The sequence below is a fragment of the Castor canadensis genome, chromosome 3 (assembly GCF_047511655.1).
Source record: "Castor canadensis chromosome 3, mCasCan1.hap1v2, whole genome shotgun sequence".
In the NCBI taxonomy this organism is placed as follows: domain Eukaryota; kingdom Metazoa; phylum Chordata; class Mammalia; order Rodentia; family Castoridae; genus Castor; species Castor canadensis.
Window position 1 is genome coordinate 146,545,164 of NC_133388.1, and position 20,688 is coordinate 146,565,851.

The 20,688-nt window shown below is 34.2% G+C and overlaps 1 protein-coding gene across 5 annotated transcripts in view; it reads left to right on the plus strand.

Moving 5' to 3' along the window:
• The first annotated feature begins 6,207 nt into the window (after window positions 1-6,207).
• The window catches only part of Ralyl (RALY RNA binding protein like), a 735,459-nt gene continuing 720,978 nt past the window's right edge, over window positions 6,208-20,688 (plus strand). The window contains exons 1-2 of one of the 5 annotated variants that reach the window (XM_074068781.1): window positions 6,208-6,587; window positions 7,338-7,429. The gene's annotated coding sequence lies outside the window, so the exon portion shown is untranslated. Of the gene's footprint in view, window positions 7,430-20,688 lie in introns of all 5 variants that reach the window. The other 4 variants (XM_074068780.1, XM_074068782.1, XM_074068784.1 and 1 more) reach the window with 4 other exon arrangements.

The window sequence follows — 20,688 nt, forward strand, 5'->3', positions numbered from 1 at the left end:
CTGTGTCCTCTGTTATATTACAAGTGACAAAAGTTACAGATGTTATATATTTGTAAGAAAAAATAATCAAGTTTAAAAAATTAAAACTTTTTCTCTAATTTACACATCCTTGTTAGTTTCTGGGCCTTAAACCCTATTGATTTGGGAGGTACTAATAAAACATGATGTTTATATGCTTTTTAAGTCAGAAATTTTGAACTCAAATGAAAGATAATGGTGTATATCAAATTTTAGTAAAATCTTTTTATGTACAGTTATATGGAAATAGATAAAAGTTTTACATTTGATTTTATGTAATTTGTAAAAATAAGTATATCTGAAGCTAACATACCAGGACATGTGTGATAAACGGCAAACGGCGTCAGCGTGAAGTGAAGCTTGACTGCAGTTTGTGTATTTATAAATTTGCAGTTTGAAATATTCATATTGTGCCCAGTGGCCTACTAGTATTCATTACACTTTTATTTGGAATGCCTGTGTTTGATCTCTTCTCCTGTTTTCTCTGGAGTTTTAAATGAATAAAACAACAAATAATTTACTACCCTGAAGCTGAACAGTCCAGGACTGTGATGTTTCCAGATCTTAATAAATTAGACCTCTCCCTATATTTTTCTATGGGGAAAAAGGAATCTATGGAATGAATGTACATATTCATATGTATATACATGCATAATCACTACTCCCTATAATTACCTCTTATCAAGTATACATTCACACATTTACAAGTATAAAAAATTTCTATTCTTGTTTAAATAGAAGTAGAAACCATAGACTGAATGTCTGACTATGTCCCCCACCACACACAAATATCCTGAACACACACAGGAAGATGTAAGAGGTCCAAGTTCTCAGAGCAAGTAAAAAGGAGTAGAAAATATCAGAGGCAGTTGAGAATATAAACAAGAAAAGTTATATAAAAATATAAATACAACCTGTCTGTGGTTTCAATGAGACCAAACAGGGAACTTGGAGAATGCAGATCTGTACCACTAGCTAAACTTAATTACTCTTTCCTAGAGTCATTTTTTTCCTCATATTTTTATTTACTCACTTGTTAGTGCAAAAGATGCAAATGAGCAAATATTGATTATTTAATTATTCAATTGTATTGTAGGAGACCAGCAAAGTAGATTGTCATATGACTTATCATAAAATTATTCTATTTACTTTGAAACAGTCTTAATTTCATTCTTGAAAAAGGAAATTATGTTTTTAAATGTAAGCTTTATATTAACAAAAACAAATCATATGCTAAAATTTCATGAAAATAGAAATGTCTCTTATTTACAAAAGCCCAAAACTTGATAAACTGCTATTGATTCCAGGCATTCATCTCTTGAACACTATTATTTTCAAATGAATAATCTTTAACTCAAAGAAAAACTAATTCAACTTTATTAAGTTAATATTAATAATTAAAGTCAGAACATCTTTAATCCCAAAGTTTTGAAAATAAAAACAAGTAAATAAATGAGAAAACAAGACAGAAGAATGTAACTATCACATGGTGTATAAAAAAAGTTACTTCATACTTCTGAGTAGAAGATCTTGTGAATGGACAATAAGATATCAGCTTTTTTTTTTCCTTGTACATCTTCAAGATTCTTTCCCTGAAATAGCATAAATTTTTCAATGAAATTTGTCTGGGTCATTAAGATAAACAAATCTCATGATTTTCACACTTAACAAAGATGGCTTTTTTTGGTTTTCCTCTGAAAAATATTACTTTTGCTGACATAGAGTTTTGTTAACCTCAGCAAGACTGTTTTCTGCAGTTTTCAGGCAACAGCAAGACTTACTAAAGAAACATATTGTAAAGTCTGAAATATTTTTCTGAGGTACATTTGTCACATATCTTTTAGGACTCATCTGTGTAACCCAAATTTGTCCAGTGTTTGCACTTAAATTACTCAAATATTTGGGGGGAAGATTTTTCTAGACCCCAAAGCTCTTGGTGTTACAATTTTCCCTTTTTGTCCTTCTCTCTGTGGTGTCCTTACTTCCTCTGTTCTCATTTAGTTCAACCCGAGATCACTCTCCTTCCTTTTCATTCTTTTCACCTCCACCTCTCTACCCATTATTCTCTTAGCTTCTTAGCTGTAAAAACCGCACTGTATCTTGAAAATGACTTTTTACATTGCACTTAGCCATCTTACTAGACAGAAAGCCCTTTCCTGTCCCATGTATTACTCTGAGGACCTTGGGCAGAGTCTTTTAGAACCTCAGTTTCTGACTATGAGAATTGTATGACATTACATATGTCAAGCATCAAAAATCAAAGTAAAGAGCTACTGACTGGCAGATTTTTTCCCTTTATTTTTCCCAAATACATTTTGTTTTGTTTTGCATAAGTTCTATTTCTGTTGATTCCTTCTTATCTCCCTATCTTAACCAAAGCATTTTAACATTAATTTAATATTATTAACTTGTAGAATTTTATAAGTCCATGTCTGGCTCCAGGTTTGCTACATTTTCATCTTTACTCTGAAAATGTAAAGAAAGAAAAATCCCAGCTTCTAAATTTATCAACTGGAATATTTTCTATTTCTGTTGGGTGAATGGTTGTCATATTAGTAGCAAATGGTATAGAACACTGAACATGTCACGCTCCTTCTCCTTTATGTGCTTCAGGTATACGTATCAGGGAACTCATCAGTGCTTTCTTGTGTACACACTCAGTCCCTTTTTGCAGGACACTTTATCATAGAAGTACACTCATCTGTTTAATTCAAAGTAAACACTTTCAAGTAACAATATTAGTAGACATTAATTTGTTCTAAATTTTTTTTCTTAGCAAGAGATATTAATTTGATTTGGAAGTAAGTATAAGTATACATAAAGCATAAATTTTAATGAATATTTTCTTCTACATATCTTAATATTTTTTGGATTCCACAAAACGTATTACATGAAGAGGAAAAGAAGAAATATTAAAACTACATTACTCCAATTTTTTGACAGTTCTTCTTGCCTTATTTCACTCATGCCATATTATATTGTTAGTATTTATTTTCAGACCTTCTAATTTTTTTTTTAGATAATTTGTATATATTTTTGGTGTGTTTTGGTATTGGTATTTGAAGTTCCTCCAAATACTGTAGAAAGCACAAGAAACCATCAAAACATGAAACAGAAATATAAGTTAAGTATACTTGTAGTAAAAATAGGACACATAATGTAGAAAAATTCAATTAATAGAATGTAAAAAAGACACTAAGTTGTGAAAAAAGTTATCAAGCAAAACAAAATGATTTTAGGGTACTGAATGTAAACATGTATACCTAAGCTTATATTTATACTTATGTGTACATGAATATCTCATATAACTTCAGTATTTTCTAATAAAAATGAAATTATGTAGCATAACATTTTGTTCAGGCGTCATCATTTAGTTGTCTCATCTTAAACTGAGTGCGATTTTTTTCATTTGCAAATCCTACATTGCTTAGGTATCAAAAAGACAGTTTACAATTGATACTTGGAGAAAGATTCTATGGTGAGTTCTTGGGGGCATGAACAGATGATAAGTCCACATCTTTGGAAGATTTTTTTGCTAAGAACTCAAGTGTTTATTTCTGTATTTTAAATCTTTATTTCCTTCTTCATGTATTTTATGTAATCAAAATATGAATAAAAATATGTGTACTATGACTGTTGCCTGTGGTGAATAATATGGCTAAATTAATTCCCACAAATATATTTTAGATAACTTGAGAAAATCATGCCTGTGTTAATTGGTATCAATAACACTACTTGAGAGCATTTAGTATCTTTTATGTATTTCTTGGAATACTTTATTCTAGCTGTAAAATCAGACTTAAATGTGGCCCATTCTCAGCATTTCTGTGTATTTACAAATGACTTAAACTCTGACTTTACTTCCTTAACTCTTTAAAATAAGTATAATAATATCAATTCCAATATAGATGTTATAAGGATTGAATGAGAGGCTATGCTTTGTAAATACTAGTTCCCTCCACCTGATTTTGTTTACTCATGCTTTTAATGTGATGATACAGCCTAAAAAGATGAAAATGCACTTTGGAAATGAACGGTAATGGAATATTTTAAGCATTGAACTGCAATTATGTAAGTAAATGGGAAAAGTGCAAGGAGGATATTGATGTCTTGCTTTCCTTCAGCAGAACTCCATTTAACATAAAGGGGAGTCATTTTATTGAATAATAAAAGCCTGACAATCACTGTGATTGGCTGACAGCCATGACTGCAGTGTAATTCTAAACAGCTTGTTTTTCAAAGTTCTTCTTGAATAACTAACTCTTTAAACCCCAGACATTCCCCAGACTGATTGAAAGCTTCAAAACTAAAGTTTTAAAGTGAAGTAACTCACATTTCAATACCCCTGAAGATAAGTGGTGGAAAAAGGTATGCATTGAAATACTATTTTTTTTAATGATTAGGATCCTATTTATTTTGACATGGAATAGAAAAATTTGAAAATTTAGCAAACTCATGTTTAAATGACAGCTAAGATTCATGACTCATGGGAAAAAGAAGATCACATTGAAGATATCTTAGTTTTTTCTTTTTTGAAAAAAAGTTCAACATGTTTTACAGTGCAAAGCACAACATTTAATCTGTACTATTAATTTCTAAATAGAATTTAAGGTTCTAAAGTTGCCAGATCCACTTTGATGCATTCATCTATCCAGTCAGCATTTATAATCAGCAATCCTCACTGGAAAATATGTATAAGTGGGCGTACAGTTGGCAACTCACCAAAATAAATATTTAATGATATTTTAATAGCTACTTTAAATCTCTGTTATTTAAGCTATGGATTAATACTTTATTTGGCCAGTGAATTCTGACCAGAATGTTTGAGAAACATATTTGCTATTGAAGCTCTCTATAATGGATGTGGACTTAATTTTTCACAATCGTGCAGTTTAGACCCTCTAGGATGGAGGCATTTATTTTATCTTCAACGTCAACACTGGAGACATTGAGATAAGGATCAGGAGCAGGAATCTGAGAACTGCGGGAACTGTGTTAATTGTTCATTTTCAAACATAGACATGGTAATTAATTCTCTCCAATCCAGATTCAAAGCAACACAGGGAATCAGTCCTGCTAGGAATGTTGCACAAAAAAATTGAAGACAAATAAATACGTTCCAGTGTCCAGAAACCTGATCCTTCAACAGGCAGCAATAGAAGAATCCCAACGCATGCAGCTATTGGCTGATGGCATCTTTGTTCAGGCGATAGGCATCCTAAACCAGATGCAGGGCGGAGAAATCCCTCTCTCGCCCTCACCTTCAGAATCCGCTGCTCTGCCACCTGGGCTCCCGCGGGCTGAGCCTGGCATCGCCGCTGGCGCACGTCTCCCCCTCTCGACAGCCAAGTGCCGGCTCCTTCCCGATGAGCACTCACACAATGGACTCACTTGTTTCCCTTGCACCTCTCCTTTGACTTCCAGCCTGAGCAAACAACTTGTGCAAGAGTCAGGCCGGAGTCTCCGCCATAGAGCACGGACCCGCAGAGCCCTCCAGCCTTCCAGACGAGGTCGGAAGCACGCGCGCACACGCAGACAAAACAAACAATGCCGGACGGAGTCCACGAATGAATAAATTAGCGACATCCACGCCCCCTCCACCCTCCACTGTAACACCCGCAAAAAAAAAAAAAAAAAAACCACCTTGGGGAGGGATTTTCTGAATCAGGTATTTTCTGTGATCTTTTAAACTGCGAACACCCCTCCTGGAAGAAAAGATACTGTGTGTTCAGATGGCAGGGAAGATTGACTCTTATCTTGGCCGGTGACAACGCCCCCAGTATCGCGAGGAGCCAGGTTCTCCTAGAACCACGAAGGGGAAATCACAGATCTAGAGGGTGGAGGCGGAAAAGGGATGGGAAATCGGGATGGGGGGAAGGAGGAGAAATGAATGAGTTAAGGCACGTTTGCATAGTGAAACTTCGTGAGAGAAGGGGAATGGAGCTCTCCCCCAGGTAACTACCTGGAGATAAAAAATAGATGAATGTATAAAGAAGTGGCAAGCAACAACTTTAAGGTGAGCAGCAAGTTGTGCACCTGCTCTGAGGCATCTTCTCAGCACCCCTGAGCTACACAACTCCCCTCACCCGCCCCCCCCCCCCCGCCCGAACCCACACTTCCCCCTCCGGGCGGCGCAGCAGCACCAGCAGCAGTAACAGGAGCGGAGGCACCAGCAGCGGCAGGCAGAGGCGCAGCAGCTGCGCGCCTCCGGCCCAGCCCCGCGCGGCTCCTCCGCTCGCCCGCGCCCTGCCCGCCTTGCGTGTGCGTGTGCGTGTGCCCAGCCTCGGCGTGAGGGGCACCTGCTCGTCCGCGCTCTCTCGCTCACTTGCTCGCTAGCACAGGAAGCAGCCTAGCCGCCGCCGCGCCTCGCCAGCCGGAGTTGTCTCCGCGGGGCTTCCCAGCTCCAGCCTCCGGTCCTTCTCCGCTGCCTGCAAGTCAGCCTGGCTCCGAGTCACGTGTCAGTGCCTGAGGCAGAGACTGAGAAAAAAACGCGCTTCATTCCTTCTTCCACCGCCATACTGTATTTTATCCTAAATCTCATTTTTAATCCAACATTTTACTCCCGCTCGGTGAGTACCTTCTCAGTGGCATTCTTGTCCTATTCTTTTTTTTGTCCTTTTTTTTGTTTTTGGGTTTTTTTTCTTCTTTTTTTTCCACTTCTTTGATTATTGTTTATATTTGGGAAAGCTGAAAGAGCATGGTTTTGAGCCTTTTCCTGAATCCAAGTTTTTCTAGCATGCGATCGTTCTGTAGACAAGGCGCTGTGTCTTGGAGTCCGCGGCGACCGTGCCCGCTGGGAGCGACTCCCAAGTCCAGCAAAATATGCAACTGGTTTTATGGAAAAAGCGATGTGAAGTCTGGTACCTATTTTTTTTTCCTTTGTAAAAATTTATAAAGCATGTTTCTAACTCTTTTTTGCATACTCTTTTTTTCTGATAACATTTTTGTATAGGTGGGATTTTACAGCAGTGTTTACAAGTTTGTGGTCTTGCAATATTGGTGCAAAACCACTGAGCAAAAAGCATTAATTTTATATTTTTATCCCCTTTTTGGAAGCCGGTGAGAAAAATTTCGTTTTTTCCCTCCTGTTTTTGATATTCATTGATAACATGAAACTTTTCTTGCAGCTGGTTAATGGGATTATTTTTAAGCAAAATACTTTTTTCCTCCTTTAAATTAACTATGACTTTTGCACAATTGACTTTTTTTTATTTAAAAAACCGAGATAATTTTATGATAGATATCCTGATATCTATATCTATATTATCCCTTCTTCCTCCCTTTCCCCTCCCCATAAATCAATTTTCAAATGATGGCAGTGGAAGGTTTTTCTGGAAAAAAAATGAAGTGCGGTTTGGTTTCCTTGTCAACGGAGGATGAAGTGAACAGCTGAGCAGCTCGCAGAGAGCAGGTACTTGGTCCCCTTGGAGGCGTTTCCCGGGTGTGCGATGGCAACACTGGTCCTGGCCAGGAAATTGTGTGTGTGTGTGTGTGTGTGTGTATGTGTGCCCCGAGATCACGGTGGGGAAACCTGCACCGGGAACTGGGGGAAACCAAAGTCCCCTGTCTCGGGATCGTTTTTTAGTTGTGCGCAAAATCCAGTTCCCTGGCTGCGCCCAGGTTTTCTCTGCGGCGGGCAGGCGGTAACTGCGCTGCGGGGGCGCGGTGGCCGATGGCCCAGCTAAGTTCTCTGAGGGCCACTCGGAGAGCCCTTGGGGCGAGGCCGTGAGTGTGGCCCAGGCCATCGGGCCGGTCTGGTGGACCTTCGGAGCGCCACCCGGGAGATGGGGAGAGAGGCGCAGGGAATGCATCTTCTTCAGGGTTTGGCTGCTGGCTGGCAGGCAGGAGCTTGAGACATTTTTAGAGCCAGGAGCACAGCAGCACTCCCGCCCCTCAACTCCTGCTTTTCCTGGCAATGGTTAACAGCGCAGTAGGTCTTCCTTTGCTGGCCTCTTTGCCTGCTCTGAAGGGCTTTGCCTTCTTGGTGGTGCTGGCTTTGGGTCTTTTCTTTCCCTGCTTTGTTGCGTTTGGTTTTAAGTGCTGCCTGGCATCTTCCAGGCAGTGGGGACATACTTACGTGATGGTTTAACTTGGGTTTCACATTGAGGAAGAAACTGTTAGTTTACATTAGTGAGACTACACCAATAAGGTACAAAATAGCCCTTTATTTAACTTTTAAAGGGGCAGTGTTTCCTTTTAACCACCAGATACTGGTTTTAAAGGATTTTTCCCCTGAGACCCAGGGACAGGACAGTGGTGACAGGTTGTTGATAGGGGTACTTGATTTTGGTACATTGTTAGCATTGAAGTTCTGTGTTGAATATATTCTGTGATATTTTATGATTGTCGTGTTACATGTTTTCAGTATAATCTAGCACTACCCTTCAAAGACGTACTGATGAACAATAAAACCTTTTATGTTTTTTAACATCGCGACAGAATCTGCTGGGAAATTTACTCCAAGTAATGTAGCAAAGTCACACTTGAAATCTTAACATCTGAAGAGTAACTATTATTTAAATGATTCAATTTTTTAAGCTTTGGTTTTATTCTTTTTTCCTCTAATATGATTTCAGTCTTAAATTTCTCATGCACATATATTTTGGATTATGGTAAAATGAGTATAAAGCAAATAACTTTTTACCTCTCAGATTAAGTTTTCTTCTAGGTTATCTACAGAAACAAAAAGTAACTACAGAATACAAAAGGACTTATGATCACTGGGTCAATAACATACTCCATAGTTCTTTTCATGCATACATTTCATTGAGTCTGTACTCTCAATTGGTGGAATGAAAAGTTTGTGTTTTATTTTTTAATATTTGTTACTAAAAATAGAGAGTGAAAAAGGTCATTTATCAGTAGAAGTTTAAATTATAGTAATAACAAGAAAGATATCTATGTGTTTATTCACAGTAACTCATGTATCTCAAAGGTGCATCAGGTTTGAATTATTTTTGTATTCAGAGCAGCTTTTCTCTGTGAAATAATTCCTGTTGCATTTTTGTATGAGAGTCATGTTACTGTTTGTGAACACCAGTCTTGATATGATTTCCAGCCAATAGTCCACTAAGCCTTAAATATGGACTTTCTTATTTTGTAGTGAGCTCTTTGCTCAAAGGTAGCTTTTCATGTGGTTCAAACAGCTAACCCCAAAGCATTACCTGTATTGTATGACATTTCCAAGTGACAATGAAACCATAATAGGACCAAAGGTGATTCTCATAAAATTTTAATATGGGGGCAGAGAGCTGTTTGCACTTCGAATTCTGTAAATAAAGATCATGCTAAGAACCTTTTGACATCATATGTTTTCATCAATTAGTATTCATTTTTCATTATGTTATTTATATTTCTATCCGTGACATTCAAATTCTCCTAACTACCTCCTCCATGAAACATTCTGGAATTCTGCAACTCTTTAAACTGACCATCTATTCTATGAGTTTTTTTGGTTTAAAATTGTTGAAGATAGTATACAAGAATTAGCACCGCCTACTGGTTTCTCATGGAAAATATACTGTTCTTTCAGAGACCAAGCAAGGCATGTGTGTAGTCTGATCAATTTAATTATACACTTTTTTTTTCCCACTGCTTACTAAGAAAAAGGTTTTATTTTGCAGGGAGACAGTGGTTCCCAGGTGAAAGGGGTTAAAGGAGTGCTGAGGGAAAGAAGAGACATGAATTGGCTAACTAATCAAAAGAATCTTAACATGTGTAGTAACAAAGAATCCATCACAAACCTGAAACAACGTATTAAATTTCCTAGAACTTTTGTATGGGATGCCAAATGTGTGCCTTGTTAAAAATCCTGGATTACGGAAAAATTATTGTAGTTTTTGTCTCAATCTTGAACATTGTAGAGAAAGAAAATCCTAGTTGGAGTTCCATTTTGTCTGTGTGGTTTGCCCAAAAATATTTAAATAAATAAAATTTCAGCATTAAAGAAAAGTAATTATTTATTTAAATTTACCCTTACATATAACCAATCAAGGTGTACACTGTTCATTTTTTCTCAGTATGTATTCATTACTCACATTGTGGATGTTTATACATATGAGGGAAGAGTTCCAAACACTTTATACAAACCTTTCATACTCTTAACTACAAAAGTTGTATTGCTTGGCTTAAAAGTGATAGCCAGTTTATTTTCTTTTTTGAAAGACCAGTAGTTAAGAGTGAGTATTAAGCAAGAAAATAACCAAATAAAAATAATGAAATGGAAAAATAATTTGTCATTTCAAAAAGTTCATGTTTTCCTAGTTAAAAGAAACGTGTTATTTGGTAGCTATTTCTTAAATAAAATAGTTATGCTTTTAGTAAGCCAGTAAGAAGTCTATGGAAACACCAGTAAGAAGTACATCACTGTTACATTTTTGAAAGCTTTCCACCTGACTAAGAGTGTGCTCATGCTTTGTTTACTGTTTACAGATATTGTAAGCAACTAAGTATACACTGCATCAAATCAAATGACACTCTACATTGCAAGTCCTCAAAGAACTCAATTATCGAAGTCAAAGAGAAGTGAAGTGTATATTTAGAATTAATTGCATAATATGAAGGGATTCTAGAAAATATTTTAACTACAAATATTTTTGTAGTGAAAATGATAGTAAAATATATTAGGAAAGGAATTTAGTATAACAAGAGTAGGGAGACATGAGGAAAAAAGGGAAAAACATTTCTTGCTTTCTGTGAATGAGAATAAAGACTCTGTAATTACAGTTTATTTTCCTCTCTGACTTTTGAAAACTTTTGTTTTAAAACAGTGGTTAGCCATGACTTTAAAAAATACAATTTTTCACTTCTCTTATGACACTAAAATTAAGGAAAGTATGTTGTGCTTTGAAAAAACTGGTGGAATCATATATTTTGTTCTTCTGTTTATGGAGTCTTTAGAGTAAAGAAAAATTATTTTTAAAAAGTCCTTAATGATCTGAAGTTACTATTATTCTATTATTGTTATTGTTATCTGTGCTTTCAGTGACTTGCACAAGTGACTTTAAAGTTTTCATTATTTAGTATGCTTCTATGATTTATTAAATTTCTCTTTAATAATTGCCAGTGGCAACATAGAGTTTCGCATAGTGGCAATGAGATCAATACTTTCTATATATAACAACTTTGAGAAAAATAATTATTAAATAAAATGTAAGTAATATATGCTTTCTGAGTATACAAATAGAAAGTTACACATTTACCAAGTGTTATATAAATACATTTCTCATACTCATTTCATTTATTAAGAAATTTTGATTGCAGCATATATAAATTTAACCCAGCTGATGACAACTTTTAGTATTTTTTCTCATTCTCATACTTTTAAATTTACAAAAATATATTGGAAAGTATTTTTTTATCTTTGTTTTGTTAGATTTCTGTTAAACATCAAACCTATATTTGGGAAAATTGACTTTGTGTTTTCCAATTCTTCCATACACTTAAAAAGTTTTTGTTTGTTTGTTCTACAATTTTTTGCTATTTTTCTAAGATTTGAAAATAGAGAAGTTGGCTTATTTTTTCTCTATCCAATCCTGTCCACAGAGGAAGCAGCGAGACAACTTTGTGTTTAGGATAAATGCCCTCTGGACTGTCCTTGGAGACTCCCCACCTGGGGTCAAGGCAGCAGAATTATTTCTTCGGCCATGTATAAATCTAAGTGGAGAGGAGAATTATAGAGAACACAGGAACCCTGTCCTGGTTTTCTGAAATATGCAGTAGAATGCCTCATAACCACACTTCTGATAATGAAAGACTAAGGATTTTATGTGCAGAAATATTTTTAGTAAAATTCCATTTAACTCATCAGTTAATATTCTTTTGTTTAGAAAAAGATCTGAATTTTTTTCACAAAACTTAACAGTTGAAATTAAATACATTAATATATATACATGGGTTTAGAGAAAATTTTTATACACATTTTGATAGTCATATTCTAAATAATAGCACGTATACTATGCTATTAAATAGTAACATATTTCTTTTGAGTTTGGAAATTGTCAACAGGCAGGTAGTGAAAAGCTATTTTTTTTCATTAAATCAAGATGAAAAGAAAAGGAATGGAGGAGGAGTAGCATTTATTGGTTTGCCAAGTGAATGCATGTCCATTTGTTCTTCCCCTTGGAAAGAAAACTGACTGGGAAAGAGAAGTTAATGCACCCTAAGATCTCCACAGGTGAAGGGACAAGTGACATGCAAGAAACCAGAATAAATACAGCCTACCTATCCCACCTTTGCATGGGAATGCTTCAGTTTTGGAGAAGGATTTTTTTTTCCCTAATATAAAACAACTGCTATATATATTTATTCTTGATACTTTAATTAAGATGACTATAGTTGCATTAGTTTTCACTAATGAATGCCTTTCTCTGGTGATACTTGGGCCAGAAATAACAGAAAGTAGGATCACTTACACAGAAACTCTTGCTGATCTTGAAAGAACCTTCAAGTTTGTTCACACTTATATTCACACATCTCTCCAAAACAATTAGGTTTCCTGAGGACAGCTCAGTGCATGGAAATTTGTGAGTTACCAGTGGTTGCTCTATCTACAGTAGCTTTGCAGAGGCCCTAGGGAAAGCATTCTACATTTATTTCTAAGTACAAAATGTGATCTCTGTTCTTGAAGATTTTATATTGTGATGTGGGAAATTAGTCTTTTGCACAAGGAAAACTGAACAGCTAATTCTTTCATAATACAGAAAGCCTATAAATATAGATGTTTCTTCTGTCTGCCAACATCTCACCATCAGCATCATTTCCATCTCAGAATTTCACTCTTACACATATTTGGATGTGACATTTTTCGAGCTCATTTTATCTGTTTGTTGATAACACAAAACACATATAACTGTAAGATGTTATTTTAGGATGTCTGTGCTTAATTGCTTTTTCAGATGTGTGAAAAAAATCTTCCATTATTAAGTAGTTTTCTTGGGACTTGCAAAAGTGAGTGTTTTCAAGAACGGGAAACATAAAGGGGAGTGAAGGCAGTATAAATGAAAGAAAAGAAATGGGTTTCAGAGACCTTTGATGATAAATCCACAAGTCCATAAAACACTAGATTTGGAGGCCAAGGTGAAGGAATGATGAAAAACTGCATCAAGTTTTGGAATTAGGATATATTTGGACAATAGTGGTATAAATAAATTAGAGGTACTATGTAGAGGAAAGCCTGATATTCTTGTGATATTGGTTCAGGTTTAGAAATAAGGCTAATTTGAAGTTCTAACACTAAGTTCTGGATGAAATGACCAATGTGCAATTGAAATTCAGGTCTAGAGCTGGGAAACACACTCAAGGGTACAAGAAGATGTTATGAAGTCATCTCCATAAAAATTTTAGGAGATAAGTCACCCAGTGGTATTAATTTTGTAAACACTCGCATTTCTCTACATGTGTAAAAACGACTTGCAAAAGGTGGAAAAATAGAAAAAAAGAATAGCCACTTAATCTCAGAAAAGTGAGTGTATGAAATAAAAACATGTTTCCCAGAAGTAATGCATATGCTCAAAGGAAGGAGAGGACTGATGAAAGGTTATTTGAATCAGTGGCTAAAATAAATTAATTTTAAGAAGAAATTAAATGAATGGTTATATTAGACTTGAGCAAGTGATCAAGGGTTGTGTGATTCTGCATATAGTGTGGCAGCACCTTAAATAGGTCTGTTGGTTCTGAAAATTATGTGTCCTTTGTGTGTCAGTGTATGTAACATGATCTCAATAGGAAGATGAGTAAAAGATTTTCTGGAACTATATAGATTTTAAAGTACATGAAAAAAAATTGGTAACAAGAATAGCTAAGAATGTCCCAAGAAAGAAAATTGTAGAGAGAACTAATGTATCAGATATTGAAATACACTATAAAGCTTTTAAAGATGAATATATTTTCTAGCTCTTGTCTACTGAAAAGGCTTCAAACAACGTATCTTCAGCTGCCATGAGCACATCCAGTGGATAAATCATGGCTTCTTTGTAGCATTCCCCATCCAAGGAGACCAGAGAACTGGATGCTTCTAGGTCTAGGCAGAAAAAAAAAATACAAGATGAGCCTGGGCTAGCTCATTGTGCTAAAAAGTAAGGAAATGTTCAAAGACAAGGTTATATCAATGTAAGCAGGAGCTAGCTTGAAGCACCTTCCAAGTTTCAACCAACTCAAACATCAAAGTGACTGTAACAGATTGCAAAACATTGAATAAAGTGAAATCCATGAGTCTATAGTGATACTCTAAATAAAAAAGTATATGTAAAAAAAAGAAAAAATCTGACAATTACCAAATGCTTTCTTTTGGGAGGAACTCAAGTCAGTTGATGAGGGATAATTCTTCATAAAATAATGTGCAGTTGTCTGGCATCTTTTATAGACATCATGCCAATTTCCTTCAAATTCCCTAAACTGTCCCTATACCAGTTAATATGCCTTTTCAGATAGGTGTTAGTGCAGTGCTAGGTTGAGATTAACTAGAGCCATAGTGAGGAACTAAGCATAATTATCATCTATGTTACTTTAGTCGACACAAGTGCATCACTTTCTCTAGAAACACAGCTGTAATTCCAATGGTTCAAGTGTTTTACATACATTGTAAAATAAAGTGGTGAGCTTTCCTTGGGTAGTGAATGCTTTGTAGAAAGACGTAAATAAATATGGGCTAGAAAGGAGGCAAGAGCAACTCCATGAGATGAATAGAGTAAGAACTGGTAGGATTAGAGAGACTGATGGCCATGAAGAAAATGAGCAGCAGGTTCATTATTTTTAATGGATGAGAGCAATGCAGGGGTGGATGATTTTTGTCAGAGGAGAATATTGTATTTCCAGGTTTTGAAAGTAGAGCATAGACAAATGCTGAGCACATTTTAGAGTATGGTAAGACATGCAGCTAACTAAGGAAGACTCTGCAGACATTGAGAAGTTAAAATATTGTGAAATGAGACTGAGTTTGAAAGGTGTTCTTAAAAAATCCTTTGGTTGACAGAGAAAAAAGTGCAAAGAAAAGCTACAAATGTGCTAAAAGAAAGTATTAATGACATTTCTGGAAGCTTATAATCAACCAATACCAAAATTTTGTTGCTACTGTTGTGTTTTTAATATTTGTTACTCCTAGGACTTTAATCCTTTATCAAGAACATTATGAAGGGAACTGTATATATGTGTATTTATTTTGGTTATATTTGAATAGAAGTTTTAGGAAGTACACAAATAAATTCTGCAGTTGATGTGGTAATACAGATGTTTATAAAATATTCATTGATCAGAACCAAGAAAGTTAACATAGGATAATATAATTAAATTCTTTCTAAACATCAAGCAAATGTTTTATATTGAAATAAAGCTGTAGAGTATTTATTAATACATTTTGTACCCTAGTCTAAACTTTTTAAAAATTCAATCAGAAGTCCACATAGCAGGTAAGCGTGGTTGCTACTAATTTATTGATGCCATTGGCTACTGTCTCTTTCCATTCATGGACTAACTCTTCTGGATAAGATTGACTGCTGGTGTACATATTGACGCCTCATCTTTGTAACACTTCATAATATGTTATTTCCCTAGACAGTAATATCTAGGAGAAAACTGAGGATCAGACAGGTGACTTGTCAAATGTCTCATTGTTAGTAAGTGGCTGAGTAAAAATCTGGACCCAGACCCTGTTGGCTTAAAAACTTGAATGTGTATTATTGTGCCTTATACAGAAGGCAGAGGAAAACAGATATTTTGATTTGTATGTCAATAGGTCAATGACACTTGTCTAATAAAATGGACAAATTCATATAATTAATGCCTTCATATTAACTCCATATGTATATAGGACTCTTCAAAACCAGCAATGTTTTCATTGAGAACAGTTCCTCAGTACAGTCTGTTTCTGGCTGGTCTCACTTTTCAAAATATTCCATAATGGTTCTTCTCTGGAAATAATATTTTCAGCTAGTATTTGTTAGGATACATTATATCTAATTCAGTATGCTTTCGGAGATTTTTTTTTTTAAGTTTGAAACAAAGTCAAACAAAAGACTCTGAAGTTATCTTCCTGAAACTGACAACCTACTTGGAAAGGAAGTAGTGCACATAAAAAGAGAAAATGCCTAAAGACATGGAATTAATGAAACTATAGGAGATTATTTTTAGTTCCTTAGATTAAGACACTTCAAATGCAATGCCTTTCTTTCTGCTCCAATGGCTTGCCATTCAGGGTGGGAGATGACTGTCTTATTATTTTTATGTTTTATTGTAAAGTATATGAATGTAGACAGAGGAGACGTGCAGAAGAAGCAACAAAAGGGTCCAAGGAAGAGGAAAACAGCAGCAAAAAGATTTAGAGCAAATAATCTGGGAAGAAAATTGGGGGATGAAAACAAGCAATAGAATGTTGAGGAAAATAAGAGACTAAAGATATAATTAATAAGATTTGGTATTCATACATATTGTATGCTTTAATATATAGTCTATTGTTTGGAATGAAAGAATTTTGTTTTGGAATTTATTTAGATTACTCAAAAATTTAATATGTCTTACTAAAACACATGAGTAGTATCATGAATTAAAAATGTCTATGATTTTAGATTTTCTCTTATCTTTTAATTCACAAAATAATGCACTTCATGATGACATGTTCATGCATGTATTTAATATACTCAATCATATTCACTGCCATTACCCTCTCTTATGCCCCTCCACTGCCTGCTGGAATGGATAGCAATAGAGTTGTATTAATAACTTAAATGAGAGTAGTGACCCAATAATATGACAATATTTTGTTTTATTTCATTTCTGAACCCATTCCATCATGTTTACAATCTTTGTTTCACTTCCATATTCAGATTTTCCCTCTATATTCAGTCATTTCCTCCAGCATTGGTACAATTCCAGGAAACAAAGAAAAGATGAAGAAGGAAAAAAGAAATGTAGAAGAAGGATGAGGGAAACAGGAGAAGGCAGCAGCAGCTAGAGCCAATAGTCTCCAGATCAGCATTATCATATAATGCAAGTCACAAAAGCATGCCACATGTGTCATTTTAAATTTTCTGGGAGATACATTTAAATAAAAAACAAGTGAAACAGATGAAACAAATTTTTATGTTTTATGTAACCCAATGTATCAAAAATTATTTCAACATGTAATCAATATGAAATTACTTAAAAAATTTTTGTGTTAAGTCTTTAAAATGTAGCTTATATTTTATACTTTATACATTTCAGTGTTCATATCCTAGGGGCTATCACATAAGTCTAATGCAGATCTGAAGGTTTAGAAAAGTCTCAGGTCTATGTCATGTTTTAAAACTCTTTTTGACAACTTATTCCTTATCAGAGCTTAGCCAAAATAGAGTTTTAAAATACTCTCTGATTGTTTCAATTTTAGCTTTCACTTTTTATTAAGAATATAAATTGAAATCCATTCAAGTTCATTTCTTGCTAAGAAGTAATCCCAAGATATGGTCAGTTGACTAAGAAATATTAAATTTATCTTGAGAGTTATTGTTCCTTAGAAGCAAGATAGTCTCTTTTACTAAATTTGCTTTTGCAACCCATTCCTTCAAAATTTGGTCCTATAAATAAAAAAATAATGCAATCACAAGAAATGAGTAACATCTTCCTAAAAAAAGAAGATTTGTGGGGCACCTGCCTTGTTGAGAATTGTCCAGGGTCCTAAAGAATTATTCACTATTTTAATTACAGAGTGATATACTTAATAAGTGAATTTATATAACAGAGCTAATATTTATTGACTATCACCTTTGTTTCAGAAGCTACTTGAAAATTAAATAGCAACTTCTTATCTAACAATTTTCATTTTTTACTTTCATAATTGTAGAAATTAAGGTACTTGATATGAAACTCCCTAGTCTACTCAGCCTTGTTCCCCCTGCCATCCTTTGTTGTTATCAGACCATTTGCTTTAGAGTCTCACTCAATTATGACACCTTGATCCGTGATGAGGTCCGAGCAACCCTACAGCATGTCTAATTTTCCACTTTCATATGCTATTTATATTTCAGGGATGAATAGTGATAATAATAAAATTATTTACAACCACAAATCAATTAACATTTTTTAGCATTTAATATGTACTGGTGTTCTTCCCAGTACATATTCCCAGCAAGTCAAGCCTTGCTTTGACTCTCCAATTCTCTTTGATCACTATCCTTTGAGCTACTGTAGATTAGGCTTAAAATAGGAGTTTCAAAATGTATTTTGAATTTTTATCAGTACCTAAAATTGTATCTCTATTTTTTGTTTTGCATGTTGAATATCTGCTCCTCCCCATGTTGCAGCTTCATAACAACAATTTATTTTAATGCAGAATTGCAGTACCTAGACAGTGCCCAGCACATAGAAAGCACTCAACAAACATTTTGGAATTAGTTAGTTAAACTGATGGCTTAGTGCAATTGCTCTCTTTTTCAGATACTTTCAGTATCTTTTTAAACTCTGTTTTCCATAGAATTTTTGTGGCAACTGAAAGCAAAAAGGTTTTTAAGTCTCTTGCTATGACAGTAATCTCAAAAGATGTACAAAGGAAAACATAATCTCTTCACCACGGAGAGACATACTACAGAGAGAGACAGTATGTGTGCTTAACTTAGGTAGAAATTTACTTTTAATAAGTTATATTACACTGGTAGAGGACTTTAAAATTCAAAAAGGTCCTTCTATATGCATACTAATTTTATTCTCATAGCTTCATCTCAGAATTGAGGTCTACTCACTTAGTAAATGCATAGAAAGATCCTGACTTACTTTATCTTTGCAAATTGTATTGGAAGGTAATAGTCTACTCTAAATTTGTGAGATCTTTTACATTTAATTTTAGTCATTTATTTGGAATGGTTTGAGAACCTAGTGCTTATAACTTTTGGGTGTTTCTTATTAGAAACAATTTAAAGAAATTAGATATTCTTAGAATTCAACTTCAAACAAACCAAACTTTTCTACTTTAACTTGTTTAAGCTTTTATAACTAATATTGAAGGATATCATAAGATTTTAACCATTATTGTGAATGGCTAAATTGCTACCATTTACAAATACTTAATTATTTGATAAGAATAGCCATTATGCTGTGAATTAAAAGGAATAAATACACTGGATGCTAAGACTGACATAAGAGCAGCAATGAGAAGTAAGGGTTCTCCCGCTTGAGCCATGCTCTCAACACCAATGATGATCTATGGATTCCATATACAAGGCTTTGTGTTCATCAAGGACTTTATAAGAAAGTTTTATAAGTACAAATTAAAACAATTTTACACACAAGTTACTACTTTTATCTTGATCTAGGGTATTTTGTATAAACTTCCATTATGAAAAAAGTATTTAAATAAATTTGAAAATCACTTCCTTTTTGCATATTTTTGTCGAGTTTTAATATTCCCAAATATATCTTAAAATTCTTTTAACACACAGCTTTGAGCCACAACTGTTTCAACATTTGCCACTTAAAAACATAAAATCGTTTTTAATTTGAGTAAATAAAAGTTAAAACAGGATTTTTTTCCAGTAAACTATACCACAGTTTCAGCATTTGTCATTTAAAAGCATGTAATTATTTCTTACTAATTAAAGTTCAAACAAAATATAGTTGATACTTCTTATTTTTAAAACCTCTTATGGGTTATGTGTTTGGCAATTTTTTAAACAAATCTATGACTATAAAACTAAAAGTCTTGAAAATGTACTCTTAGTGGGATAGGTTAACAATTTTATTTGTATGATTAAATAATTATTGGCTTATGGCATTTACTTACCATTCCCAAATGTTGAATACAATATTTAAATAATTATGAAGTATATTGCAGTCATATTATATTTCATGAATCTATTAATATATTTATCAATAAATATTTCTTAAAATTTTGCTTTTCACCATTCTGTATCATGAAATATTACATAAATATGAGAATAGAACTGAAAGTACAGAAAGGGCAAAAAGTGATAAATACCATAAAAAATAAAAGTAATGTTGAGAGTTGAGGTGGTACCATTTTCTATTAATTTAGAGGATTAAATTTTCTATGTAATTCCAGCTGCAAACTATGAATCATAATAAGGTGAATAAAGTCAGACTAGCTTTTATAGTCATGCCTATATGTGTGGAAAGAGATGCCTCAAATTTATAGAATATTGAACAGTTTTTGTGGTCTTTGAGTTTAAAATAGCTTAGTATCTTTGAATAAAACTCAGAAATCACCAAGAACTTGATGAGGAAATACGAGTTTGGATTTTCAATTCATTATCTCTCATTGTTAGATGTTGAAAATACTATCGTCCTTTGTCTCTAAAATATTATGACATATATTAAATTTTCTTATGAGATGTATTTCTTATTTTGGGGTTTTAATTTGTGTTTCAGTTTGGGTTTTATTTCACTCCACTGGAATAATTTTCTTTGCATTGACCCATTGTGACTATTTTAATTGGTTGTTTTTCTCTAGGTTTGTAGTGCTATTTTAAATAAGATGTAATAATGTACTTTTCCTGGTTTTGGTGCTTACTTTCCCCAGTGTTGTAGCATCATAGCATCATATATACTTTTAATGTACATGAAAACATACATTTTTGACTATAGTTTTGGTGAAAATACAAATCTGTACTTCAGCCAGTGTTCAACTAAGGAATTTGTCTTCTTACCCAATACTGATAACAAAACAGGTTAGATTTAACTTATTAAGAG